Source organism: Hemicordylus capensis, chromosome 3, assembly GCF_027244095.1.
Source record: "Hemicordylus capensis ecotype Gifberg chromosome 3, rHemCap1.1.pri, whole genome shotgun sequence".
NCBI lineage: Eukaryota > Metazoa > Chordata > Lepidosauria > Squamata > Cordylidae > Hemicordylus > Hemicordylus capensis.
Genome location: NC_069659.1, coordinates 260,166,304 through 260,192,987, shown reverse-complemented (window position 1 = coordinate 260,192,987; position 26,684 = coordinate 260,166,304). Strand labels below are relative to the sequence as shown.

Here is a 26,684-nt window from a genome sequence, read left to right as displayed (position 1 = left end):
GAAGAAGGGAAAGTCTTCCTTGCACAAACAATTGATACGTCAGGAAATGCACACACAGCAGAATATTTACAAGAAGTGGCAGTAAAAGCTATAATAACATGTGAACAAAAATTCAAATGTCTAGTACGCAGTTTGGTCACAGACAATGCTGCAAATGTATCCAAGATGAGAAGAAATTTAGAAGAGCAGGAAGGGAATACAAAGCTAATAACATATGGTTGCAGTGCTCATTTGCTGCACCTCTTAGCCAAAGACTTAAGTGTTCCAGATATAAAGACTAATGTTGTTGAAATTGCTAAATACTTCCGTAACAATCACTTTGCTGCAGCAGCTCTGAAAAGGATGGGTGGAACCAAGCTAACGCTCCCACAAGATGTTAGATGGAACTCTGTGGTGGACTGTTTTGAGCAGTATATCAAGAACTGGCCTATTCTGATGACAGTTTGTGAACAAAATCGAGATAAAATAGATGGCACTGTCACGGCCAAAATCCTCAACATTGGGCTTAAGAGAAATGTTGAACATATGCTGAGCATCATCCTGAAACCCATCTCTGAATCTTTAAACAAAATACAGAAAAATAGCTGTTTTATTGCTGATGCTGTTGAAATTTGGAAGGAACTGAGTGAACACTTAAAAACAGAACTACACATGGACAGAATTAAATTACAAGCATTAAAAAAAAACGAATGGGACAAGTACTGTCTCCAGCTCATTTTTTGGCAAATATTGTCAATATCCAGTACCAGGGTCAAAACTTAAGTGCTGAGGAAGAGGAGTTAGCTATGACATGGGTATCCAGCAATCATCCATCTTTAATGCCAACTATAATAAACTTCAAAGCTAAGGGGGAACGATTCAAGAAATATATGTTTGCTGAAGATATTTTAAAGAAAGTCACACCAGTGAACTGGTGGAAGTCACTTAAGCACTTGGATTTAGAGACTGTTCAAGTAATGATTTCACTTTTAACAGCAGTAGCTTCTTCTGCAGGCGTTGAAAGAATATTCTCTTCCTTTGGACTCATTCATTCTAAATTGAGAAATCATTTGGGACCCGATAAAGCAGGAAAGCTTGTTTTTCTTTTCCAGATTATGAACAAAGAAGAAGATGAAGATGACGAGTGAGCTACAGAGGACAGTATTTAAGTTTTTCATGTGTAGGCTGGGCTGACAGTCTAAGTTTCTTAAAAAATATATATTTTGTTTAGCCAAATTAGTTAACAAACATGGATGTTTGTTTAAGCAAATAACATATGCTGTAATGTTATTGTTTCAGTTGAATAAATCTATTTAAATTGTTATTATTAAGGTAATGATTATTTTTCTCCTTCCTAAGTACAACAGAAAAGTTGTCCAAATATGAATGATTAACCTATTAAACTGGGGATAAAAAAAACTAATATGAAAAGTTGTTATTCTAAAAATCTTCATCTACTTGCATATTAAAGTTATACCAGCAAGAATTAGTCTTTATGTAGAAAACTATGATTTAAATCAAGCCTTACTGACTAGTGAATTAAATCGTGAATTAAATCGTGAATTAAATCGTGAATTAAATCGTGAATTAAATCGTGAATTAAATCAGTTTGATTTAAATCAAATCCACCCTGATTTAAATTAAATACACAATGAAATTTACTTCCAGATGCAGATGCGCTCTCTCTCTCTCTCTGCACTGCATCTCTTTTAATGGAATGCACACCTGGATCTGATATACAGTGGACTGAGCACATTGGCCTATAGAGGGGCTTTCTCCCTCAAAGCTAATAAGGATCCTTTGGGGAAGGAGAAAAATGAGGATGGAGGCAACAAGCATGAAAGCATGCATTTTCTGACTCCAATTACTTCTCTAAACTGTGAGGAGCTTTGCCCCTTGCATTCCATGTGATGAAACTGCGCTAATAAAATACATACTCCTTCCATCACAATTTCTCCTCAAAGAGTAAACAAGTGACAAGCTACTAGTTTTCCTTCAGCCTGCCAAATTCCCAGCCCTGGCTGACTGGGAGTTCATACCTGCATGCTGCTCTTGCCGATATGCAGTATGAGGACCAGCCAGTTTAAGGGCAGTGGGAAGCAGGAAAGCCTGTGAAATATCTAGGATTTTCCTGCAAGATTCCCCGCTCCCAACTGCAGGGATCCACTGCTGTCAAGGTCTGTTTTCAATCCCAGTGTGTCTGCATATTCAATTCCCACTTTATGAACAGAGGAGTTCAGATTAACAGGAAATGTATCAATGGTATCCAAAATTTTGGCACAGCAGTGTGCCATCATCAGAAGCTTCCTTCAATAACTGAAGGAGAGTTGTGCTCACACAAGGGGTCCTGCTGCATGAAGAAAGAGTCCTTGGGTCAGGGCAAGACACATCAACAAAGAATGGATGCTGCCCACTGGCTCATGGTTGATCATGATCTTTTCCCAGTCAAAGCATAATTTAAGTGTTTTCCTATCTGTGTATAGTCCAGAAAGTAAGACAGCCTTTCCTCTTATTTTTCCTCTTCTTTGTTCTGCTTGAAACACCAGAATTGTTTACTTACTTAACTACTTCACCTTATTTGAAAGGCCATAAATTGCACTGCTACACAAGTCACTGAAGGGATTGTTTAAAACATGTACTGTAAGTAGAAATCCATAAATAAAACTTCCTGCAGCCTACAGTAACCATCTAACAATGCCTGTTCATTTTCATCCTTGCCTTTGGACTAGCCTTCCAGATAACAAATCAAATCAAATACCCAAATGTAATTATTGCATTGTGATAACGATCTTTTTGAACGGGTGCAGTACCCTTGTTTGTTTGTTCCCATAAAAAAACACCAAGGAGACGGAACAAAGATAGATTAAATTGTTAATATAAAAGGACAAAACAATACAGGTAATAATGCAAATCAGAAGACCAAAATTAAATTATCTGACCTGAAGACTTCTTGTATGACCTGAAGGGGCCCTATACTCACTTGCAAGTTGAGTCCCACCAGGCTAAATCTGTAATCCTGGGGTTATTAGTTTGAATTCAAGATGAAATGAAAACAATGAGATGCAGGATAGAAACTGCTAGCTCCATGGCACATCATGTCTAGGTACCAGACAGCATGCACACCTAGGATTTTTTTCCATTCCAGATCGGCTTTTGAGTGAGACAGTCACTACACATTTTTTCTACAAGCTCCAGTGCAGAGCTCAAACCCCTGCACACATCACTCATACTTCAGAAAACAGATACTTCACCCACTTTAATTCATGTTTAAGAAGAGGGGAAAGCATGTGCATATAGTGGTTGAAATTATCCATTTTCTATTTGTAAGATGGCAGTTAAGTACTTCTTAGTGATTCATTTGCAATTTGATGAGAACGCCTCAATAAAATTCTGGTTCTGTTCCAACTCACCTATGATCCTTCCACCTCCTTGCATTGCACTGCATCCATACCTCACTACAATGAAACCGACAACTTTTACCCAATGCTCTGTGGATTTCAGCTCAACTTGTAGGAACTCACCTGCACATTTTGGAAATTGGCGCATACTGGAATGCTGTAACAGGATACAGGCAGAATGAAACACTGTGGGGCACGCCCAAAATTTTTCATTAGAATATGGAAGTCCAATATTCTTCAGTAAGCCTTAGAAATCTATTTCAAATGCCTAGATTCTAGCATCAGATGTTTAAAGATCCAAAGCACTGGCTGCTTGGGGTTTTTCCAGACTCACTCAAGCAATTCAAGGCACACCACCCAGTTATACAGTTTATATAGTTTTTCCATGCACAGTGCATTGTATGTGTAGCTTGCACAGTACAGTGACTGCACACAGCTTAGAGCAACAAATAATCAGGCCCGTTGAATCCATGATACTAAACGGCTGTACCACACTGACTCCCACAAACTTGCTGCTAGCAACCAGCTGCAAGAAGGAACCAGGACTGAATCTGTTATTAATTGGATCTGATAGCCAGGATATATTCTGCAAAATACACTGATGCAGGATGGCTCATGCCAGCGCAAGTTTTGCCCTTTTCGTGAAATACTGTACAGTGCTTATTTCTTTTCACTGGCATTAATTATCATCAAATTCACTTCATCTGCTTGTCTTTCCCCCTCAACTCTCATGTTGAAGAAGCACTGCAAAACATACAAGTCAGGAGTCTTGCTCGCTATATCACACTAAAGCCAAATAAAGGTGAAAAGCTTAGTGTCATACTGGAAAACACAAGTAATTGCCTTTTACTGAGGTCTGGGATGAGCAAGGTAAATGCCACAGATAAATGAAACCAAACAAAGATATTGATGTTCCTGGCTATATTACCTCATACCTTGTAAAGTGGCAACAGCAACGCACAGTAGATGGGCAGCATCAATGCAAAAGAAGCAGAAGCAGCGTGAAACAGTGGATGATAAACAAAAAATTCAGGAGAATTGGCTTAACAGACAGCTTCCCAAATGATCAAACATGCAGGACTTGACGAAAAACCTGCAGTAATCAATTTACATAAAGCATATTGACTATGCTACTGAATAGCCAAGGAAAAGGATCATGCTAGAAGACTGCAAAATAAACAGGAACCAGAATCAAAGGAGCAAGGTGCACCTCTCCTTGACAAAAGACCGAAATGCGGCACTTAAGATAGCAGCCTGGTATTAACAACACTGCAATATTTATTTAGCCTGCAAGGATTACAGGGTCTCTGAAACACGGGGACAAAAGATGGATAAAAAGGTGAAGCTGTTAAGATGCTGTCGTAGCCAACAAATCTGACAGGAAGGGCAGGAATGGAACTTTTATTCAGCCTGCTGCCAAAGCATCTAATGACAAAACTGGGAAGCTATTTTCAATTCTTGAGCTCCTGCATCAAGTATTTAGGGACCAGCTCTGCACAGGACTAGGAAAAAAATTAAATTACATGTTCCAAATTCACAACAACCTGAAACTGGGTGGTGTGGCTAAATGTCTAATCATAGTATAACTTTGTAAAATGAGATTTGTTGACAAACTGAGGAAAAGGGAAGATCAAAATTATTACAAAGGTTGCACTAAAAAAGTCTGATATAGGGTGGGAAAGCTGCCTATCACAGATGGTTCTCAGATATAATAATATATTCAAATAGTTATCATTTGGTTATCATCAATCATCTAATAGCCAGTGAGGCTGTTCTCACAAGCAGCCAAGCCCAGGTGTAGGCAGCCAAGCCTGGGCTTGGCTGCTCACGAGAAATGCCGGGATCCACGCAGATCCTGGCGTTCCCATGGCACCAAACCCAGTGCCAAAGCCTGGCTCTTAGCCAAGATTAAGGACCACTGCCAGGACTTTTGCTTTATGGGATTTTGCATTATGGTAGTTGTAGTCCACAATATCTGAGAACCCCTGTTAGAGGGAACACTGGCTCCTAGAGAGACCGTCCCCTGGGGAAATACCCCAATGCACCACGTTCAGTGTGCAGTGCATTGTGGGATACCCAGAAGCTGAGAAACGTCATCCCAGCTCTCCAGGGACGGATTGTGTGGGAGCGCAGATGGCATTCTCCACCAATATTCTCTCAATCTTCGGGGGCGGGGGGAGGGAGCGGATGAATGCCTTTTACCCAGTCATGTGAATGGCCTCAATATATGATACTGCAGTATGACTATCATATGTTGTTCACCTACACTACTCATTATGGCAGGACTCTTTAGATGACCAACCTATGATGCATTTCCCATGACAACTAATTGGACAAAATTTTTGAGGTGTTGTATTATTCGTCTTATGCAAGAAAAGGCTGCATAATAATCTGATTAAGGACATGATCACACTATTGTGTTTATTATTTGTATAATCTCCAAATAAGTTCTAAGATTATTTTGTCATGTTCTCCATGTAGATTCACACATTCATGAACCACACTAAAAGTTTTGGGGAGTTGTATGCCCCCTGCTGTGCACCAGCAGACATACTTTGGCAAGTCCACTGTGTCCTTTTCAAGTAACAAATACACAGATACTGAAATGTATTCCCATATTTTCATGATTTGGTAGCCATACATATTCCTAGAAATGACCGTTTTGGACATGCACCTGTAAAAACCGCATCAGAATCCCATAGAAAAAAAACACAGGAGACATTTACGCTGACTATCCAGTAGAGTAGTAATTAAAGTGCTGTTATTAGCAGGTTGGAGCAGGACTGGGGAAAGCCAAGTTCAAATCCCCACTCGTGCATGAACTCAGTAGATGACTTTGGAGTCAGTCACTAAATTAATCTATTTTACAGATTGCTGTGAGAATAAAAATAGGAGAAGATGGCCTCAGCTCCTTATAAGAGCAGCAGGATAAAAATGCAAACAACCACAACATTGCCTCAATCATAGTAACTGCAATTCAATGAACAGAAACTGTCAACTTTAAACTGAACTCTATACACATAATGGGCATGCCTTCAAAAACAGGTAAGCACATTTAACAAGGATTAATATCATTCTTCACCAAATCTGAAAGACACATCTTATACAGACAGTACAGTCAGTGATGTAGCTGCAAATTCAGAAGTGCAGGTGCTCTCCATGACAGCCCCCATGACCAGAGAAGCTGAGAAGTACCAGCACTCCATCCTGCGCCCTCCCCACTACACCCGAGTATAGTACTTTGTGGGGAGTGAGCAAGTTAAACAAGCCTACCACAGAGGCTGAGAAAGATACCAAGGACAATGGTATCAAAAATCCCTGAGAAGTTCAGCAGAATCAACTGGGACAAATTTCACCTCTCCAGCAGAGTGTCAAAGTAGTCTCTGTGGCAAAATCAGATCTAACGCCAGGATGAAGTGGATCCAGATAAACCATTTCATCCCATAAAAGCTGCATGGGCACTAGGTGGTCAAGCACCCTGCCTAAAAGTTGAGTATTTTTAGACATACACCATTCCCTGCCCATAAACCTTGAATTTTTGCCCATCAAACCACCTGAGATAAGGCCATTTGTTTTGGGATACCATATTAGGAAAAAAAACCACATGATATTCCTTTTCAGTAAAGGAAACCATAGGAAAGCAAACATACTGATGATCTGGCATTCTTAACTGCTGTCTTTGGCAACAGGCCAAAAAGGACATCTTTAAGAACTTTCTCAAATTTAGCACAAAGATACAGTAAGAGAGAAGATCTATTGGTGTGGCTTGCAAGGCATCAAGTCCTAGAGTTCTATTTGTTGCTAGTTCTATTTTGTTAACCAGGAAGTAAAATTTAACCTTCAATTGAAAAGATTTAGTTGATTGATTACACTGGTTAAAACTTTCAGCCACACTTGTAACAGGCTCAAGTAATTCATACCTAACTATAAAACAATTTTCAAAATCTTAATTGGATTTTGAACTCAAAACAGCATTGTTGCAAAACACAATCTTCTCACCCACCTCCACTCTGACGGGTGGGGGGGGGAGTCAATTTAAGTAACTGGTGTCACATACACACACCACTGTGGTTTGTTTGCTTTTTAAGTAGTAGGTGCTTCCAGACAGTGGTTTATTCCAGCCATAAACACTTATCCTTATGAGGGATTTTATGGGGCATCTATATGATGTCTGCATCACAGAAAGTGCGATAGAAGGGTGAGATGGTCATGGCACAGTTGCTCGATAAACCAGAAATGCATAATAATGGGGGGGAAATAAAGCCAGATGGTCATCACTCATCTTATTGCCGATGCCCACAATAAGCACTTTAGGAAGGTGGGGACAAGAAGAGGTACAGCCCACCAACTGCCAATATTCCACTCCTTAAGGCAGAAAGAAAATAGAGGCATTTTTAAAAGTAAGAACTGCTACATATCAAAGCTCTGTTTCTTTTCTCTTTTCAGCTCAATGCCGAATCATGGAAGTAAATGAGGGAAAGCCCTCCATCTGGAAGCACCCAGTATTTGAATTTTTGCTTGGAAACTTTATTCCAAATATTTGATTCTGAATCTTCAACTAGATAAGTCAAACAATGGTTTATTACCATTCCTCACTGATGGCACATTCAATAGCTATCCAGAAAGGGGAAGGGAATAATGACTGGAATGGTCGGTACTCTTTCATCTCACTGTGAGATAATTCCAGGGATTAATATTACGTTTTTAAAGCCAAGATGAATTATATTCACCAACCATTCTTCTAACCCACTCTAAGGCACCAACTCAAAAAAGGCACTTACTCAGAAAGAATATTGCCAAATATACTTCAGTGCAGCGCTAATTTTAAAAAAATTTAACTACATGCATAAAACACTTTTTGCGTTTTGGGCACATGTATAGTTTATTTGATTTAGTGCTCTGCTGTGCTCCTCTTCAATCTCCTGAAGAGGTAATTTTTCCTACCGTCTAAAGCATAACTGCTTAATTGACAAGTATACAAAATATAATTACATTGCATACAAGTGACAATACTGCTTACGGGAATATCATGGTTCATGCATTCTGTTCCATTATGTGCTGTTATCATTACCAAGAAATTTGTACAAAAATAGATGCACAGGTATGCTTCATTTTAACAGCACAATGCAGAGGCTTTAGATCAGTGCTTTACAGACAGGAGGGCCAAGGTTCGATTCCTGGTTAGGGCTGGGTAGGGCTGGAGAACCACTGCCTGTCAGTATAGACATACAAAGCTAGATGGCTCATGGTTTGACTCCATATATGGTAGGTTCCTATGTTTATCTAATCATCTTGATCAGCTAACCAAGCAAATATCTGAATATTTGCTTCTACAAATTCTATAAACTCAGCCTGTAACCATACTGGGATTGTCTGGTCGGAAGACAAGGGCACTGGCTTCAAGACTGGCATCTCAGTTGCTAGAGAGGGAGGAAAGCAGGATTCTCCTCTTCCCAGATTTGATCCTTTTTATAAGTTCTGGCCACTGTTTTCTATTAGTCTATTCCAAGGCTGATCAACTTTGGCCCCCCAGTTTTTTGGACTACAGCTCCCAGCATCCCCAGCCACAGTGGTCCAAAGTCAGGGATGATGGGAGTTGTAGGCCAACATTTGCAGGAGGGCTGAAGCTGAGCAGCCCTGGCCTATTCCTTTCCTATTTAATTAGATAGTTTGGCCTCACCACACTTTCAATGCAGTATGGTCTACAAAGGTCTCAAGTGGAGGTGGACGTGGGCTAGCAGTAGAGGCAAATGCCTGAATACCATTTCATCTGGTTGGGGGAGTGGTAAGATTCTAGAAAGTAGGGAATAGTTCACAATGAACCAATTATGACTACAGGATCCCTCCTCTCATTTTTGTGCTCAAGTCTCTACCTCCCCGCCCCTCTTTCAATCCTTATGGGAAGGGAGCTGGTCTTGTGGTAGCGAGAATGAATTGTTCCTTTTGCTAAGCAGGGTCTGCCTTGATTTGCATGTGGATGGGTGAGTGCTGCAAGGTATTCCATTGGCCACCGCTTAATGGTAGAGCATTCACAGTGCATGCAGAAAGTTAGGTTCAATCCTTGGCATCTCCAGGTAGGTTGGGGAAAGAGACTTCTTCCTGCAACCTGGGAGAGCTGCTGCCTGTCAGTGTAGACAACACTGAGCTAGATGGATCAATGGTACTCAGTAAATCTTGTACTCACCTATAATCATGTTAGACATTTGTGGCACATCACTGTCCTGAAAGGAAGACAAACACTAGTCCATTTTACAACAGCTTATATGCTGGGCCCAAAGGTTAATTTTTAAAAAAAATTAAAGCAAAACTGTAATGCTTTTTTTTTTAGTTAAAGGAGATTTTTTTTTAAATTTAGATGTATACAGGTACAGTCATTCACATAGTAAACGCAGGTACAGCAGTACAATTCCTATCTGTATTGTGCATTTGAAGGGCCTGCATCCAGGTTCACTTTTAAAATGGACACAGGCACAGTCATTCACATAAACATGTGTACAGACATTTGTACACTCATACAGCATAATGTCTGAATTGAGCTAAAGAAGGCCAATGAATGAATAAATTGAGGATTTGTGGGGATGCAGAAGATCTGACAAGGAGGAGGAATCTAGATATAAATTTTATTTTTTATTTAACATATTTTTATACCACCCAAAACTTACATTTCTGCAAGGGGTAGGGGAGGGGAATAGAAAGTGAAAACAAAGGTGAACAGAACATATTCATGAAGTCCTGAGGAAACTTTTTGAGTGTATCTTGTTGTAAAAGTACAAGAAGGTACTTTTACTAGAAAATTATGGTTAAATAGAATCTTCCTGACTAGCAAGAGTCCTTCTGTGAAGTGATTTAAATCATGATTTAAATCTATTTGGTTTAAATCAGATCAACTCTGCCTGGCCCCTGAAGGCACTCTTTACTTATCATCGGCAAGTAGTTATTCAATTATGCCTTAGAGTTTTTGCCAATGCATTGTGGGTACTGTAGTCTTTAAAATGCCGTTATTTCAACTAAAGAGAATCAGACCTAACTGGAGAGGAAGGTTCAAAATAATAAAGTGAGACTACTTCAATGATACAATTATATTATGTGATTGGATATTATTAAGGAAGCGGCTAGCCCCTAAAGGCTTAAACTATAAGAATTTGAAGTGGTTGTTGTGCAATATAGACAGCACAAAACCAAAAAGGCTCCATCATAAGGAAGGAGCAAAGTTCATAAGGGTTCAAATAGAATATGGGTGTTTTTTCCCCCATCTATAATCTGAAAAGCTTAATCTACACAAAGCAAATGTTTGATCTTTATGAAAACTTCCTGGAAAAATGTACAGATTTGACAAAACCATTGTTAATTTCAACAATGCTGCCTGAGTTTTTAGAACAATATTCTGAATTTACCCAACTGCAAATTTTAAGCCAAATTTTGGCTGCAAACATAAGCCTTTTATTTTTTTTAAACAAAGTGAATTTCAAAGATCATTTTAATGGACAGTGACTTGTGCAAACACACTTTAGTGTGCTATGCCATAAGAAAATCCTATTCTATTATAGTCGTGACCTCAATTTTAAACTTGTGTTTTCAATCATTCATAGTGTTTTCCCAAAATTACACTTGGCGCTAGAGACTTTACAAGCTGGAAAAGTAGTCAAAACAACGCTTACTTTAAACTTTAAATTATAAAGAAAGAAATTTAGTCACACAACTGCCGTCCAAGAAAATATAGATTTTCTATCATTTGCTCCATTATTTTTCTATCACCTTTTCTAATAACTCCAAGAAGGCTCTACTTTGACACTTTATACTTGACTGGCATGCTGTCCAAAATACAGAGCATGATCTCTTCTCTTTTCTTTAACGGTATGTGTCCACAATGGAATGTAGTGGATGTTGATTCTTTAGAGGGTGGACCGCTCTGTCTGCTAAAAGGAATCAAAATAAGAGCAAACAGAAATGCAGATAGTTCATGAGTGAATAATACAGGATTTTTTTCCTACTTAAATCTCACTAAAACTGATTTTAGAAATAAACTGTAACTACCAGATGCAAAGGATCTAGAAAGATGTCACACTGCCAAATAATCGCCTAGTATTCGAAAAACAGGGATATATATTTTAATGATTGAACACCAGAAACTACATTTTCCACAAGTGTCCAGAGCAATTACTTGAGTAGAAGCAAATAACAGTAAACTATCCAACAAACAAACAAAAACTTCTACAGATAATATTTTACTGAGTATACGTTATGTTAAACTAATACCAAGGCAAGATAAAGGCTCCTATATAGATCCTAATGCTAGTCATTTCCTATAAGAAGATCCTCAACCACAAAAATATAGGCCATGGTCACACAAAATTACAACACCCCTAGCTACATAGCAAGTTTTTTAACAAATTCTTGAACCTTTAGGCTCCTTGTGCACTTCCAGCCTAGAGTGAGGAGCTGCTGTTACTAAAGGGGAAAAAAATCAGAAGACCCACTGCAGGTGCCTAAATGCCCACATAAAGGGCACTCCAGATTGTGGCCATAGTTATTTAAAAGTTCAAAAGAGTAGGTCTACACAGGTCTCAGTATAAAATCCATGGCCATACAGTATAATTTAAAAAACCTTGGATTTTTTTAATATTTAAATTGAATTTTACTTTTTTTAATTCATGAAAGAAGAACCTAGGTCAAAGATATCATTATGAATGTTAATCACAACTTCTAATTATATTCAGTATTAGGGGATGAGATGTAACAGACCTGATCAATCCTATTCTGCAGGTGGTGAACATATAGCACACACATGCAAGCTATTGCCCCCCCCTCTAAAAGTGCAAAGACATTTAGCTCATTCACACATTATGTTTAACACTCATACGAGTGTACCGTATACACAGGTACAGTTATGTACACAGGTACAGTCATTCACATACTGGACTCAGAATCAGTATCTGTACACTTCCTGTCTGTATCATGCATCTGAAGGCCCTGCATCCAGGTTCACTTTTAAAATGAACACAGATACAGTCATTCACATAAACATGTGTACAGACATCTGTACATTCATACAGAATAATGTCTTAACTGGGCTAAAGAAGGTGAAGCAAGGAAGGAAGGATGGATTGATTGGGGGGGGATGGACTAGATCTGACAACAGAGGAGGAATCTGGATATAAATGCAAGGGATAGGGGAGGGAAAGTGAAAACAAAAGTTAACAGAATGTATTCATTCACTTCTGAGGGAATGGTTTCCAAGTGTATCCTCCACTGTAGAAGGAAAAAACCTCTCATGGCATCAGGCCATAAGATATTTCATTTGGGAATATTTTAATGAAGTTCCTGTACTTGTGGATAAAATAGGAATGTGTGCAAAATGCAAACAGTGCAACAAAGAAATGAAAGGCCTGGTTGTCCAAATGAAACAGTATTATGAGAAGTGTGTACAGTACCTATTATAGTGTGTGCCTACCTTCTAAAAATGAAACCTACATCTATCCCTGAATATGTATTAAAGTTATATTAGACAACAAGAATCTGCTTTTACTTGAGAATGCTAATTAAACAGAAACTTCCTTACTAATGATTTTAATCAATTTGATTTGAATCAATCAACCCTGGGAATTTGCAGGATAGGAGGGGTTAAGCACCTCTACCTCCCTCCTGCACATTTTCCTCAAGAACTGTCCCCTTCATTTACTCTCTCTCAGCAAATAAGGATCTTGGAACACATTTAACATGGCAAATGGCTATTGTCAATCTACTCCAAAATCCTTGAAGGACGGACAAGACACAAATATGACATGCCTAAAAAGAGCCCTGACATGTTAACTGGGCAGCTCCTAACAGGCTCATTGGCTTTGCAAGATGGTAGCTACACATTAATGACAATCATTTTGAGGGAATATCCTTTCCCTGTAAAGAGGAAAAACAAGATAAGCCACTTTCAGGAGCACATTCTAGAATTCTTGTATACCCCAACAAGCATTGACAAATCCACTTGTCATTTCATCAGTAGCAAGTTCCCCCAGCCCTCTGGCAACAGGACACTCAGCACCACATTGATCTCTTCACCAGAGGTCTCATTTCTACTGCCATTTTTGAGAAGGTAGGAAACAGCAGGAAACCTTACAGATCAACAGGAAAGGGCTCCTCTAACTGTTTCCTACTATCTCTATATCCCAGTGCAAGTGACAGAAGACCTGCTTCTCTCCTATTTGCCAGAAAAGGATCCAAGGGAAGAAAAGGAATTGGCTAGTGAGCCAAACCTAGATCTGTGGATCCCTGACCCTAAAGATCACTTTAAAATTAGTAGGAATAGTGCTTATAAAGAGACTTTACGATTAGAATTGTTTCTGAGGCTACAAGTTGCATTTAAATGTAAACCACGCAGACACGCAAGTTTTGGGCAGTATAGAAATATTTCAGATAGATGCATCCATCTATCTGATAGATGGATGGATTATTTGGGCACAACATAGAAGCATCAGCTGTGTGAAAGTTGTGCATATACACAATGTTCCCTCTAATTTTCATCATCAGCGAGTAGAAAGAGTTTTATTCTCAGCAGTAGTATGCACACAAACTAACCACCTCTCTCTCTCTCTCTCTCTCTCTCTCTCTCTCTCTCTCTCTCTCTCTCACACACACACACACACACACACACAGAGAAAGAAGTAATTTTTAAAAATATATCTCACCCTCCTGCCCCAGGCCCCCACCTCTCTTCTTCTGCAGCTTATTAATCAACACTGAAATTAGTTATTCCTGACTAAGCACCACAAATATGCACCATAAATATGGAAGGGGGGGTGTTTTTTACAACTCTCCTCTATTTTCTTACAAAGTATAATGAAACAAGGCAATACTACAACAAAAAGTTATTGGGAGTGATAATACTTCAATATTCAAATTAGTATGGTAGAACACAGCCAAAACAAAAACCAAAACAAAAAACCCAAGAGTTTAAAACAGTTAAAACTTAAAAACATATTAAAAGTTCAGATTAAAATACCACCCATAAAACGACCAAATCGCTAAAAAGCTTGGCTGAAAAGATGCGTCTTTAGTTGTTTCCTAAAAGCCAGCAGGGATGGATATAAAAATATGAAAATAAAACAAAGTATTGCAGGGGAGGGAACTTGGAAGTTAAAATGGGAGCTGCGTGGGGGGTTTTTTTCCCCTTATGTGTTAAGATTTTTTTAAAGCACATCTTTAAAAAAATGAATTAGTTCAGTTAATATTCAACTAATAAGTCAACTTTCAAAAGTATATATTAACTTCTGTGGGGAGAGGGGGAAGGGAAAATTCCCTTTCATTCCAGATTTGGTCTGCAGGTCTCCCCCGAGATTGTGTATTATTTCTTTCCACAGCACCATAGCAGCAATTATTATTTAATTTATAAATATTGTAAGTTATTTATTAGCAGAACTCCTACCTCAGCCTTTTGGGGTTCTTTTGAGAGGGTGAGAAGGTCAAACAAGGCCTGTATGAATTGCTGTGTCTTATGCCACCACTAGGCCCCTCCTCCGTTTGGAGCCCTCTGGCCTGTTGTTTTGTCTTGCCCCACACACTCTTGCAAGGTCATCCTATAAAATTGCCCACTTGTGCTTTATGTTATAATGACTCAGCCCCAAACATGACTTGCAGTGCTGAAGCTGCATTCCTGCTCCACACCTCTGTGACTGAAGCAGCACGCAAGCGCTCTGGCCATCCCACCATTATTTATATTTATTATGCTGCCATTCTCAGAGCCTCAGCAGTTTAAGGGCTTTAAAGGTTGAAATCATGATTGTTTTGAATTATACTTGGGAACAGACTGGGAACGGGGAGTGTTGCTCTTTTATGTTTCAATGTGCAACTCCAAGGTGTGCTGTGCTCCAGTACTTGTTCCCAGACTCCTTCCCAGATGGTATTCCCTCGATTCCGAATCCTGATTTCCCTATGATTTGTCTCCCCTCCACACACCTTTCCTCCATCATCTGGGACTCCAGTTTATATTCCCTTGGCTGCTGCTTCCTCACCCACCCCCATCAGACTCCAGTTCGAACAGGCCTCGAACAAGACTCGGACTGAGCCGATTCCCTGCACAAGAGCCCAAGCGGCGGGGAGAAGTGGAGGCATGGGGTCTTGCCAGGGCAAGATCGGTCTTGCCCTGGCAAGAGTCCACGTGGCGGCAGCGATGGCAAAGAGACTAGGGGGGGAACCTAGCAATTAACCAAACAAGAGCTTAAGCGGCAGGGATAAGCGGAGGGGGTGGGTGGGAAGGAAGGGAAGCAACTGGGAACCAGAAAGCACAGAGGAAGCGGCACTTTCTTGGAGGAGGGGAGCAGCAGCAGCCAGTGGCAAGAGGGCAAGTCAGCAAGAATAAGCAGTACGCTTGAGAAGTTTAGAAGTAAAGGGCTGATGGAAAACTGGAAAAGAGAGGGTAGGTTAAATGTCGATGGGGAAGAAAGCAATAGGTTGATATGTGAACAGGAGGGTTCTGGTGGGACAGAAATCAGGAAGGGTTACGAATCAAGGGGAGGATGTAGCAGGGTTATGATGATGACTTGTCAAGTGAAACAAGGCAACAGTGTGATCTGTTTAGGACGTTATAAGAGGAGTAAGACTTGGGAGAAGAGAGAAAGACTGGGTGAAAGATTAGAATGGATAAACAGGTTAGTATGGGTATTTTCAATTTTATCATTAACAGGAAGCTACATTAAACAGAGTGAAGAGGAGAAGGTAAAGGCCTTACCAGGACATCAAAAGGTAGCGAAGCATGTGGGGATTCCTGGAATTATTGTGGACTAGGCTAGAATAGTGGGGCAATTTAGCAAGGAAGATGACAGAAGAGGAGGAGAAGATACGGTCGTCATTGACAAAATCATAATTCTCTTCCAGAGGCATTTAGTAACAGTGCAGTACAAAGGTATCTGACAGCAGAACAGTATTCGACAACATATTTTTAATATTGGAACTTATTCAGTAGCCGCAGCTCAGTTACTAAACACATTACAAGTCTTATTACAGCACAACTCCTCATAAAGATTACAGCACAACTCCACTCCACATATTCCCTTACCACTCTGTGCTTCAGGGGTCTACTTAAACAATAATTGGTATGCATTGCTGCAAGTAAATACAATTGATTGTTTGACAGCATTACACATGTATAACATGTATTGGAGCAACTGAGGTGTTCTGTATTTCCAAAAGAAAAGCTCTACCAACAATTATTCAAACATGAATTGTAAAGAACAAAATGAAAGATATCACTTTTCAAATGTGACCAGGCTTTTCTTAAAATATTAATTTTTTAAAACCCTAACAGGCTTAAAAATGCCATAGGAAATACTTGAAGGCTTCAAAGCCAGTTCTAACAAGACCTTTGCCTCCATTAGAGTACTTCTGTGAGGGCACACGTATGACTATCACTCATCAGGTTGAAATCTAAATGGATTTCTTCAAGAGTGATCTATAAACAGGATATGATATTCTTACTGTCTCTGCTCATTAATTTTTGCTGATCAATCTACATAAACTCATAGTTCCAACACTGTATATTCAAAACCTAGTTCCTCCACATGATTAATTCCAGAAGCTCTTCTCCAGGGAACACAAGCAATTCCTTTGTGAGTTTACCAGTCATAAGACTTTTGTTCCTATAAAGAATTCCACTGGAATTCCATGCAGACGCTCTCAATGAAATTTCTCTCAACAATGAAATGCTGAAAGTCAAGGAAGCTTTTATTCAACTAAATCAAGAAGTATAGTTAATTATTAACATACCACCAACTTCTCACTGAGATTCTATTTCAGTCCCCAGAGATTCTTTACTATGTAATAGCTGTTTGTTTATTACATTTTAGTCTGCCATGAAATTCAAGGCTCACAAGGAGTTCCCATCTATGTTTTGCTCTGACTCAAATCTGCTTAGCTTCAGCAAAGTTCATGTATTCTTCTGACCGTGCTCTAGGACACTAATATCAACAGAGAATCTAGTAAAAGGTGCAACTAAACCATAGCAAATCTTTCCAGCACTGTACTATAGTATTTTAACTAGCTTTTCTTACGTTATGTAATGTGGAAGTAATTTACTAAAACCACTAAGAGTTTGTTGCTACGTAAGCAAACTCCATGTATTTACAACTTACTGGACTACAGCCTGATTCAGTTAAAGTTAGTCAGGCCTTTCAACTGGACAAGTTATTACTAACTATAGTTGGACAAAGGCAGGTGTATCTGCACAATTAGCTTTGAAGAGTGGTTTTTGTCTATACTAGCCACAGTGAGATTTCCTGATGGTCAGCGGTTTATTGTCTTGTCATTTGCAATCAATCAAGCACATCCAATTCAGATTTCGCAGGTTTTTTAAAATGTAATAAAGATGTTCTCACAACAGCATGAACTGCAAAAGTATTATCCAGACAGTATTCAGCCTGACAGAAAATTTGTCTTCACCAACCTCAGCCTGAATAGATGTCTATCTGAAGCCATTGCCTAGGACATAACACATTTAGGCTGATGCTTTTTAACAATAAGAAGATTATTAGTACAGGAACCCAAGACATGCTCACATACATTATGTTGACAAGTCCTCTCTACTGAAATGGCAATGTTAAAAATGAAAGCAAGCAGCACCATTCTCTATTACCACAAACTCCTCTTAATTTTCCTTCCTCCTATTTAGGTAGCACACAAGGGCAAAGGGTATAACTTTGCTTTCAAAAGTGATTCATGACAGAAGTGACTTGGTATTAACTGACATTCTGGAACTGGAACTCGGCAAGAAGTCACTCTATGCCAACTTATCCAGTTCAAATGAACTTTGCAGGTTCTAAAAACCAATACTCCATAAAGAAAATCAGCTTTAAACAACTTAGTCCATAGTTGTGTTAAGCTGCTATTAATTATTATTATTATTATTACATTTATATCCTGCTCTTCCTCCAAGGAGCCCAGAGCAGTGTACTACATACTTAAGTTTCTCTTTCACAACAGCCCTGTGAAGTAGGCTAGGCTGAGAGAGAAGTAACTGGCCCAGAGTCACCCAGCTAGTATTATGGCTGAATGGGGATCTGAACTCGGGTCTCCGCAGTCCTAGTCCAGCACTCTAACCACTACACCACGCTGGCTCTCACCACACTGCCTCTCTTCTAGGAGAGGAGAGCTGGTCTTATGATAGCAAGCATGATTTGTCCCCTTAGCTAAACAGGGTCCACCCTGGTTGCATATAATGGGAGACTAGAAGTGTAAGCACTAAGATATTCTCCTTAGGAGGATGGAGATGCTCTGGAAAGAGCAGAAGGTTCCATGTTGGCTCCTCCCTGGCTTCTCCAAGATAGGGCTGAGAGAGATTTCTGCCTGCAACCTTGGAGAAGTTGCTGCCAGTCTGTGTAGACAATACTAAGCTAGATGGACCTATGGTCTGACTCAGTATATGGCAGCTTCCTATGTTCTAAAGAGAGAGAGAGAGGGAGGAATAAATTGCATTCAATTTGCCCAACCAAATTTGACAAATGGGGGTCTTATTCAGTTTACAGTGGGAGATGCTTGTACCAGATTTACACCACTATTACTTGTGGGAAACACATGAAGTGTGAAAAGGAGATATAAATATAGATTGGCTCCATGTGAAGACAAAAAGCTACATGAACTCAAATATATAGTAAACATGGGGCAGAGAACTGGAACTAGTTATGACTCTCCAGTCCTTGTCCACCATGTGTCCTCTGATGCTTAGAAGCAAGCCTCTTCTCTTCACACTTTGTGTTTCTCCCAGAGAACGCATCTGCTACTGTAAAGTGTGAATAAACTCTGTGAGCCTAAACACCTTATACCAGGAAATAAGTTCAACTGAATCAATAGCTCCACTTAATATTTCTCAGCACGCAGTAGCTCTCTACTCTTCTCCGGGGAAAATGTCTACATTTTGAATGAAAAAAAGTTATCTGCAGCATTCTTATTTTAGAGGTAAAAAGATGTAACCTCTAAAATTTGAGACATACTTTAGTTAGCCAATACACATACACTAGATTTATATAATCAGTTACACCAGATTTCTACTTTATTTGATACTTCATTAAGAGCTAGCTCTTTACTACAGAATGAAAAGCCCAGACTAACACATGGAGAATACTGAAAATCAAGGAGATACGTACCAGTTTTCTGCTTGTAGCACACTGTTATTAGGACTGCAGGGTTGATTGCAAGGCGATTGGAGAGCTAGGGGGTGGGTGATCCTACCTTGGGTCAGGGGATTGTATTATAAAGACTTTGGGGTCCTGATTACACTTCAGAATAAAACACCAGAAGGAGGAGAGATACTGTTGGGCTGAGTCCTGACTGCTCTCATGCCAAACTGAACTTGAATCAAAAAATCTCTCTTTTTTCTTCTGGAACAGAAAAACCAAAAGGGGGAAACAATCCAGTTGCTATTTCAGATTAAAGATTAGCTTCGGGGGGTGGGGGGCGGCAATGTGACAAAACATCTACTGGCCTCAACCAAAATGGGCTACTGACAGACTATCAGCACTTGCTCTCTTAACCCCGTTTAAGAGGGTGGCTTGGGCATGATCGCAGCGGTTCTCACACGCGGGCAAGACTGGGCTAGGCTTCGTTTCCCCAGTTTTTGCCTGTGCATGAGAAAAGCCTCACTACATAGGATGTTGTGGGAGAACACAACATGGTAGGCAGCAGCTGTTGGCTAGAACACCGCTGCTGCTGCGGCTTCCGCCCTACTAAGAAAAAAATCTGCTTGCATGCAGAAGGTTCCAAGTTCCCTCCCTGGCATCTCCAATATAAGGCACAGAGAGACTCCTGCCTGCAACCTTGGTGAAGCCACTTCCAGTCTGTATAGACAATACTGATCTTGCTAGACCAATGGTCTGTCTTGATACAAGGCAGCTTCTTATGTAGGCCCTTCTGTCTATCAAGGCAGGAAGGGACCCACCAGAGGGGGCATTTTGCTGAAGGACCCATTGAATCTAGAGCCAGCCCTAGGTGAGGGGGAAGAGTATGTTGTTAAAAAAAAAATCTAGCATGTTGTTTTTAAAAAATCTGTTTAGAAATGGCTTATTTTTATCCCCTTTACAGGTAACATACTTAGAACAGAAACAGGGCTGCTTCGGATAAATAAATATTTTATTTATTTCTTTATTTAATAAATTTCTATACCGCCCAAAACGCAAGTTCTCTGGGTGGTTATTAAATAACTCTGCCTCTTAATATTCTAGTCTACATGCCACTGTAAATTTTTAGGCGCCATGGCTCCTTGTCAAGCCCCGGTGTATCAGGGCATGACAAATCCCAGGGAAACTAGGAAACAAAGGTATAAGCCTTTACAGCCTCAACAACTTCAGGCACAGGTGAACCAGAACCAAACTAACTGTAATGCTTTGGCTCCTTCCTTACTCCATTTTATTTTTCCCCCAGCTTGTATTTAATGGTCCTTTCAAAATAATCACATATTTTAACAACTGTGTTGACTATTCAGTCCCTTCACTGAAGTCTTGACACCATACATCATAATGCAAGTAATTTTGCATGGTGTTTCATTGGTTACACGATCCATGTGATACTATTTACAGAAGTCAGAGGCAGAAGGAGCAGACTAATGTTCGCCTCGGACTTCTAGAAATATATATGTGAACATTCATTATTATTTCCTAATAACCTAAACACTAATCTGTATTAATAAATATATTATGTACATTTCCTTAGTAAGATCTTAAGCAACTACTGTTTTAGACTATTCTATTAATATGAGACGAGGCCCACAATTTTCAAAATTTCTTCAATTTAAAAAAAGTTTTGTAATTTGAGGTGTAGTGACAAGTTGCTGAAGAAAAGGTATCTATTTCTACCCCTGTTATCTGGACAATGAAGTACCCTTCAACACTGTGACTCTCTAATATTTAGCAGGGGGGTAGCAACTATCCCCATTCAAATCAGCATAACCTCCCTTCAGTAGCTATTACTGGTGTCTCCTTGTGTTTCTTTTTAAATTGTGAGCCCTTTTGTGAAACTGAGCCATTTTCTTTTTCCTTTTGCTATGTAAATCACTTTGAGAACTTTTAAAAAATGTTCTTAAAATGGAATATTAAAAAGTGGCATATGAAATCAATACTACGACTATTTTTGCTGTGCACATTATTACTCTTTCTAGATTGCAGACTATACCCTTTAATACATTCTCTCTGATCAACACCATCACTGAGGAGGAAAACCTAACTATCTTTGTAATATCACAAGATCTCAAAACATACACACCAGAAAACTGGAGGGAGGGGGCGTTTTATAATGGGCTATATAATTGAAATCCCTGGGTTCCACTCTGGTGCACCACATACTATTCTGAACACACATCCTCTTGTAATGTAACTGTCTTCAGTTTGGCTTATTAAAAAGATCTCTACCATCACCCTCGATTACACTTAAAACACTATTTTTTTTTAATCTAGACAAGATCTATCATTTATGGATACAAATACTCTATGGATACAATAACGAGCTACTGAAATTCATGCAAACTTGGCTGCAGTTGGTTGAAGTTTCCATCTCACAATGCTTTTAACTAGGTAGATTTGCATTATGGTTATTTTTTCCTAAATATTCATCAGCATCAGCATCATCTACAATTAGTTGATACCTACTGTTCAACAGGCAATGATAAAACGTAAAGGCTAACCAACTGGACCTTACTTCTCATTCTAACATTTCTCAACAATTAAGAAAATATTATCAAACTGTATATGCCATCCTTCCTTGTACTTACAGAAGTTAACTGTTGCTTTATTTTGTTTCCCCATGTTACACTTGATCAAGAGTGCATGATTATATTGTTTTCATTAACATTCTGCACATTCAAGGGAAGCAGACAACTTCAAGGACAACTGTAAGTGTGTTTAAAGGGCAATTATTACTTTTTTTTATCCCATTTGCCAAATTTTTACACAACAACAAGATCTATTGTAGTATTCAACAATATATCAAATCTAGATTTTGTTTTTAATGGGACACAATTTTACTGAAACTAAAGAAAGTTTTTGTAGCCACACTCTAACTTAGGTTTGGGTTAAAGAACACCTTATAGGCTATAGCTGAATTACACCATGTAATAATCTGTAATTAACACCACTAACTGATGTTCTTTGAAAAGTAGTTTTAAAATCTTTAAAAAGCAACCCTACTATATCTCATTACACAATTATAGCAGAAAGATCTGATTTTCTTTCAAAAATGTATGCAACCTAAAACTTGAATCAGTAGAAAGCCCCATGCAACTAATGTGTTGTATTTGTTGGAAATATTTGAACAGAGGATTTCTTACAAAAGAGCTGGACAAGAGAACAGGAAAACTTCAGACGATTACATCTGACCCCTTTTATTTGTAAGTGTTTTGTTTATCACTGCAAATGCACTGCCTGACAAACATCAGAATAATACACAGAGAAATCCAGTGTCCAGAGGAGTTGCTAAGGAGCAGATTTGCTCATTGATGTTTCTCTGCTTATCTGTGTAGCTGGCTAGGAAAACCTTTCCAAAACGTTCAGCCATTTATTCTTGAAACACAGCACTTCAATTTTCCATTTCAAAGGAAGCCAAAGGATGTTTGTTACTGCTCTGTGTGTTCGGAGAGGTGGGGGAGGGAGAAGAAGCGATCAGACAGTTACAACTATTAAGTCCTGAAGAATCAAGATCGCGTTTTCCCCCCTCCAATAACCAAGACAGCAACCGTGATGAACAATATATGACGCAAACACTAGCTCCCCGCTAATAACGGTAAAAAGGGAGGGAGGGTGTGTGTGTGTAACTAGACGGGAAAGGAAAACAATCGCACTCTAGACCAGTAGGTTTTGAAGCTTTTCCAGCTCGGGCTGCAAAAGCAGCCGCTTTTCCGTGCCGCGGAGTAAAAAACTGCAAGACCACTTTATAAACGTCACAATGAAACTGAGCAGGACGCTTCCCCAGGAACGGGGGGGGGGAGTGAGCGAGCAAGCAAAGGCTTTTCGAATCTCTGCTCGACGCGCGGCAGCCCCCCTCCACAGATGGTGGTGCCTTTATCACAAGCCCCCCCACCAACACCCCCTTCTTGCAACTCGCTTCCCAAACTGTCTCCGAGAGCCGCTTTCCTCCCGTTGCTCGTTTCCTACCCCCTTTCCCAGCCCCACGCGCTTGCAACCGTTTGTTTTACAGGGCTGGCGCAAACCGCTTTCGCTTTGCTCATAGAATAAATAAAGCGTCTTCCACGCCCGTCCCTCTCCAGCCCCACCGCAGATCCAAAGTAATTCAAAGGAAGGAGAGAGCGACAGAGAGGGCCCCGGCCGATCACACCCACCCACCGGCAATCGCTTCGCCTTATCGCGACTTCCAACAGCAGGAAAACTTTCTCCTGATTGCATTCAAGTACAGTGGCGGGGGGGGGGCGAGCGGGGAGGAGTGCACCAGGCAAAAAAGTAGACGCTCTGCAGTCTTTGGAGGAGGAAGTCGAAGTCCCTCCCCAGGCTGAGCAATGCGAAATGTCTCTCTCTCTCCCGCCCCCCGCCCCAACTCCATGCCCCCCTCCCTTGTCTTGGCCGAGACTTTGGCAGCGCTGCAAACCGTGGGTTACCCTGCTAATCTGCTGGCAGATGTTGTCCATCACACTCCGTACTAAGTAAACAATGCAGAGCCCAGCAAAACAAAAGATTTCCACTTCACCTCATTTAACGTCTCTCACTTACTCTCTGCTTGGGCGGGAGGGGGAGATTTTTTTAAAAAGGAGGACCAAGGAGGGCAGCAACTTATTGTCATTTTTCTTTCTTACACCGTGCAACAGCAGGAACAGCAGCAACAACAAAAAAAAGGCTCTCTCCGACTCTCTTTATTGGGGGGGGGGCGCCTGGGAGAACGGACAAGCGATCCACTTTGCTTAGATCTGTTCCAGCTTACAGCCAGAAAGCCTGTGCAGTCTTTCCAATGCAACAAAAAATATTTTTTTTAAATGCATCATCATCATAATAAAGAGAGGGAACGCACGCATACGCACACACCAAACGCGCGCGCATAAACACAATTCTGGATCGGAAAGCATTTTCGACACACAAACACCTTCATATCGCTCTGGGTAGGACTAGAAAAGCAACCTTCGCCCGAATTTGTAGCATCGCAGGGGCGAGAGTGGAACGAAAGGGTCTCTCCAAGCGGATTAAAGCCGGCCGGAGGGGGTAAGATATGACCAAAGATGTCCTCACATTTCAAGCTTCCCCTTGTCCTTTCCAACCCCCCTTTCCATTGGCTTCCCCTCTCTGGATGGCGCAGTGAGGCGAAAACACATGGACACTAGCACGGGCACAAACATTACGACTGCAGGTATGGTACGAAGGGGAAACGAGAGGCAGCCCTGCCGGCCGACCAAGCTCGGGAGATCGCTTTGATTTCCCTCCCCCCGCTTGCCTCCCCCCTTACCTTCGTCGTCGGCTCTTAATGTCCACAGGGAGTAGCCCCCCCTCTTTGGCGAAAGCCGCTGGCTGGACTCTTAGCTCTGCATTTCCTCCCCTTTATCGCTCGCCTCCTCCGGCTCTTCTCCGCTGGGCTCTTGGAGCCTGAGATCCACCTTAAAATGACACACACACACACACCACACAAAAACTTAATCCTCTCCTCCTTCGCCAAGCTCCTGCCGCTGCTCCAAGTGAGGATGAGGGGGGGGGTGCAGAGGAAGATTCTAATTTCAACTTGGCTTTCCCCCCCTCTTCCTTTCTTTTCCTTCCCCCCCCCAAGTCTTCGGTGCTCTTCCAGCAAAAAAAATAAAATAAAAAATGCGGGGGGGGGTGTGATTTTCTAAAGCCTCCGCTTCTTCCTTCTCCGTTGTGCTGAGTAGCTGGGAGAGGAAGGGGCTCTCTCCTCTCTCTCTTTTTTTTTTCTTTTTGGGCAATAGGCGGGGTCTCTCTTTCCAAACCAATGACACAAACCCACATGGACCAGCCTCGCCCCCTACAGATACTCTTCACTGCAAATAGGCTTTCTCAGGGGATTAGTGGATCAGCTAAAGTACAAACAGACGCAGCAAGAAAGAAAGAAAAAAAAAGGGGGGGGGGGAGAGGGGAGGGAGACAAGAAGAGAGAGGAGGAGGCATCTCCACTGCTACACGCCCGTGTCGTCGTCCCCCACCTTCGCGGCTCCAAGTTGGCAGGACTTTAAAAAAAGCAACATTTATGAAATAGGAAGGAACCAACGATGGGCAGGGAAGCGAAAAGAAAGTGCACCCTCCAGCCATGTGAGCAGGAAAAGGCGATTGTCTTTCTGGCAAAGTAGAAGGGGTCGAGAGCCAACGCTCTGCACAGAAATACGCATAGATCCTGCTTCTGGACCTCTGCTGCGCTCAGCAGCGCACCCGGATCTTGTCCGTTTCTTGTCTGTTTTCCCCTTCACACATTTCTTTCCAACCACGTGGCATAGCTGATCTCGGCCTTCAACTTCCGAGGATGTGAATTCCTCTTGTGCCCCACGTGGACTGCTGCATGATGTCCCCCGGGATCCCCTCACCCTCCCTTGAGACGCTTTGCTCAGCCATACTTTTTGGGAGAGGAGATAACTCTTGGACTAGGACTAATTCCCATAAACATTCTGGGCTAGCACAATCAACATTGTAAAGGGTCTTGCAAATTACAGTTGCAGTTCTGAACAAGCTTACTAGAGAGTAAATTCCACTGCAATAACTTAAAGCCTTAGGAGCCTGCTGCACAGTCGCAAGCTTAAATGCACCCTGTTTTATTATTACTAATATTATTATTTTTTATTGAATAATGAATAGTATTGTGCATGAATATTTATTATTGTTCATTTGTGCATGAATAATACAAACCCACACACACGCAATTAAGGAATGTACCCACACACAGTAAAGGGATATACCAGGAGGGCTTTGGGACAGCCACAGATTAAGTTGCAGCACACATGCTCTTGGCATGCCCCCATCCCAATCACATGTGTTGGGATGGTCTCATCATTTGAACTAGCCCATGGTCATTTTCTCTCAGCCTAATCTACCTCACAGGGTTGTTGTGAGGATAAGATGAGAGGGGAGAACTGCCTTGAGCTCCTTTGAGGAAAGGATGGATAAAGATGCAATTAATGTTAAAAATGTATGCATGTGGTAGCCCAGAAGAGATCCAGGGGGAATCTAGGAAATTACAGGCCAGTTAGCTTATCTTCTGTGCTGCCCAAATTGATACTTAAGGACAAAATTGTTAAACACATAGAAGAACGGGCCTTGCTGAAGGAGAACCAGCATGGCTTTTGCAAGGGCAAGTTTTGCCTCACTAACTTTTTGGAGTTCTTTAAGAGTGTCGTCAGGCATGT

The 26,684-nt window shown here is 40.8% G+C and overlaps 1 protein-coding gene across 4 annotated transcripts in view; it reads right to left on the bottom strand.

Annotated features, from left to right (window-relative positions):
• Positions 1-25,385, bottom strand: part of CTBP2 (C-terminal binding protein 2) — a 305,305-nt gene extending 279,920 nt beyond the window's left edge. For 3 of the 4 annotated variants that reach the window (XM_053312945.1, XM_053312946.1, XM_053312944.1), the window contains exon 1: positions 24,789-25,385. The gene's annotated coding sequence lies outside the window, so the exon portion shown is untranslated. The remainder of the gene's footprint in view (positions 1-24,788) is intronic. The other variant, XM_053312943.1, reaches the window with a different exon arrangement.
• Between the last annotated feature and the right edge of the window lie 1,299 nt (positions 25,386-26,684).